The sequence below is a fragment of the Nicotiana tomentosiformis genome, chromosome 3 (assembly GCF_000390325.3).
Source record: "Nicotiana tomentosiformis chromosome 3, ASM39032v3, whole genome shotgun sequence".
Classification (NCBI taxonomy): Eukaryota; Viridiplantae; Streptophyta; class Magnoliopsida; order Solanales; family Solanaceae; genus Nicotiana; species Nicotiana tomentosiformis.
In genome coordinates this window covers 89,268,771-89,272,578 of record NC_090814.1, presented here as the reverse complement: position 1 = coordinate 89,272,578, position 3,808 = coordinate 89,268,771, and positions in this window count along the sequence as shown.

The window sequence follows — 3,808 nt, the reverse complement described above, 5'->3', positions numbered from 1 at the left end:
AAACAAATTGGTCGACAAATCTGGGAAGGAAATCCAAACTAATGCTTTTGAGGTTTCTTCTTTTGGATCGAACCATTGTGACCAAGGAAAGGTTCTAAACTGGTGTTTCTCGCCATTAAATTGAAGATGACGATGTGCGCGCAAACCTACCAAACACTTCCCTTTGACGCCAAGTTTTTGCGGCAGTGTTGTCTTCAAATCTTTAAAATTCGGTGCTCCATATGATAGCTTCATCAAAATAGCTTGATGAAGTCCCTCTTCAATGGAGAAATCATCAAGCTCCTTAAACGTGAACTGAATTGTAGGTTCACCATATATAACTTGGATTGGTTTCAATACTGTTTTGGCTAAAGGTTTTGTAGTTTGATTATTTGTAACTAGAGCAGTATAGTTAATAGGATTTGAGGTCTCTCCCACAACTTTAAACTGGGGAGAGGTCGCTGCTGCCATGGCAGCCTAGTTCTCCATCAGTTTGCCTAATATATAGAGAAAACGAGATAGAGGAAACGAAATAGTTGGTACCTGCAAGAACCCAGCCGATATTGCGCTACAGTGCGCGTCGTACTATTTTGTAGATCTGTAATAGTTGGATGTGAATCTGAAGATGAAACCAATTGTGGATTGTTCGCAAATACAAGGTGCTTCTTTTGAGACCAGTCTGGTGGTTTTCCGCCGCCGGACGGCGGCGCGGTGGCCTTATATCTGCTGCTGCGGTACTGTAGCAGCCAATCACAATTGTAGAGAGAAAATCGGCCAACAATTATTCTTGTACATATTGTTAGGTTTCAAGTTTGAACTATTTTTTTTTGTATTTGATTTTTTAATTTTTTTTGACTTGAGAGACATTGCATCTTGGAATTATGAGAGTTTTTATGTTGGTAATTCTACTTTTGATCCTCCTTATGCTTATTGTGGAGGAAACCACCCATGGCAAAATTATCAAAATATTCCTGAGAGCGAGTTATGTACACCAACTCAATCTTATATGAGGAATGTGTGTGATATGTGTGCCGGTCAAGATGGTCACTTTCATGGTTGTGCTTATATTTCTTATCTTCTACCAACCCTTTACTTTGATGGTTCTTATTTTTCTTGTGAAGTTAATAAGAACAAAGAATCCAGGGATGATGACCTGAAAGAGATAAAGGATATGCTAAGGTGCCTTGTGAAACAAAATAATGAGAAACAACTGCACATACAAAGGCAAGATGCTACTATTCACAACCTGGAGGCACAAGTGAGTCAATTAGTTGAAGCATTTAATGCTCAACAAGCCAAAATTGTGGATAGTAACCAAGAAGAGCATGAATTAGATATCGAAATTCAGGTTCTAATGGAGGAGGTCACATTAGAACACCAACAATCTAACCAACAAGAATTTTAGGATACCGATGTTGAAGAAGTAATACTAGAGTCAACCAGGGACATTGAAGATACAAATTTAGTTGACTCTAGTGTGATTGGTGTTGATGAGGTTGAAAATCTTGAAGTTCATGTATTTGAGCGCGTTGGGCCTTATTCCAAACACTTTTCCATATTATGTTCAGATGGTGAAATGGAAATTGATTTGTATGAGCCAATGCAAGAGTCAAAGGAAGAGGTAGATGAGCTCTGTATTCTGAAATTTCAAGGCCTTCTAGGCAAAGTGACACTCCTCGGTTAAAAGCCAAAAAGTGCATAAAGAATCATTTAATTTTGGCTCGCAACAATTTGTATCGCCCCAAGAGCGTGATCATAGAGCAGAATCAAAACTTGGGGTCCAATTCATAAGTTCAGAATGGAGGCAGAAAGTGATTCACATCGTGCCGCGAAGTTAAATCAAGTGCTTGTTGGGAGGTAACCCAGCTTTACTGCTTTCTTTTATTTTTTATTTTATATATTTTTATTTTTTTAGTTGTATTATTTTTGTAGTGTCAATTTTTGATTTTCTAGGAGCATGGAAAGCAAAGCTACTGGAAGGATGCAATATCAAACCAGATGGTTGGAACTAAGTGTAAGGTACCCGCACGAAGGACCAGGCCTGGGAGAAGTTTGAGTACCCCATGAGCTGCTAGTGCTTCGGTCTTTGGCCTATTAGGGAGTTTCTTTTACCCTCTTATTAGTATGGTGTGCATTTGGGACAATGCACAATTTTAAGTGTGGAGCGAGGATATGGTCTTGGTAACTTTCTATGCTATTTTAGTTGTGTTAGTTTAATTGAATAATCTTTTTTTTTAGAAAAATGAAAAAATATTGGACTTTTCCCGACGATGGATATCCTAGACAATTTTCTTGAGGGTTTAAAGTCTGACAAAAAATTAAAAAATAAATAGAAAAATGAAAAAATATTTCGTTTATTTTTGTAGGTAGTAATAATCCCCTGTGGTTTTCTTTGTGCCTCGATTCTTTTTCATGGGATGTAGTTTGAACTAGGTCATAGTTTTTTATTTTTAGAGTAGAATAGGATTTAGGGAATAAAAGAAGGAAGATGAAATTCCTTGGCGCTTTTTGACTTGTTTGATAGTAGTATATTTAGGTGCTAGCATGTATATTACCTTCCCTATAGTTTGAAATTGCTTATGATGTTGTATTGAGTTAGATAGCATGTCTGTTGATGTCTATGCCTCATTTTCTTGGCTCGTGTTCACTTTGTGCTTAATGCTTAATATTTTGTTGCTCCGTGAATACTCTTATTGTTTGAGAATCGGAATGGAACCGTCCTTAGTGAGTCATGTGCCATGTGTGGTGAGAAATTGTATAGTCCGTGTCATTGCATTAGAGTCTAGAAATTTCCCGGCATGTGAGTTGAAGCGAAATTTTAGGTTTGCTTGGTTTGAAAAATGATTTTAGGCTTTCTTTGATCTTTTTGAACTTAATGTCTACCACAAAAAAATAAATCTATCCCTAGTAAATCCTTTTGAGCCTATAGACTTTTATTTGGCACCAACATTACGAGCCTATACCCTTTTGTTCTTATTTGACATTATTTTGATCCTTTTATCTCTTAAAATACTTTAATTGTGAAATGAGCGCTAGAAGAAGTAAGGACTAAGTGTGGGGTGGCTTTCGAGTGGAACCAATGAAAGAAAAAAAGATGCACTTATTTTGTAAAATAATACACCACTAACGAAAACTGAAAAAGGAAAACAATAGTAAAACAAAAAGAAGAAAAGAAGGAAAAATATAGATGAATAAATTATTGTCTCGTTCTTGCTAGTGGGGTATAAAGTAAAGTAGTGCTTAAAGAAAGAGGGAATATTTTTGGGGTGTGATCTTGTTTGTGAAATTGAAGTTAGGATTGAGAAATTTGCGCTTAAAGTTAATTTTGTGATGTGTTAAAGTGTTTAAGAGGGTTAGCCACTATTCCAAAAATATATCCTACCCGTCTTGTAATACACATTACAACCATAAAAAAGTTCTAATTAATTTTAGATCGAGCAAGCCTATATTAGTGGAGATTTACATAATGGGCAAGCCTATGGTACTTTGTTTATGCATGTGACGTCTTTGTGAGAGTGAGGAATTTCTTTGACGTATGTGAGTCCTTAAAATATATTTGAGCATTTGATTCGAATGTGTGGATTCAACTTACTCTCATGTTCTTAGGGTGAGGGCACATGGTTTCATAAGGGATATGTGACGTTATTAGATGTCTCTATGATGTTAAGTGTTCAAGCCACGAATGCATTGTGGTATTGAGTCGGTTTGTGAGGCTAGATTGTTATAAGCATATTGTCTTGTTGTTGAATAAATTTTTGAAGTATGACATGGAGTAAAGGGAAGTGTGTGTTGAAGGCATATGCTAAAGTTTGATTGTTGCTATCAACCA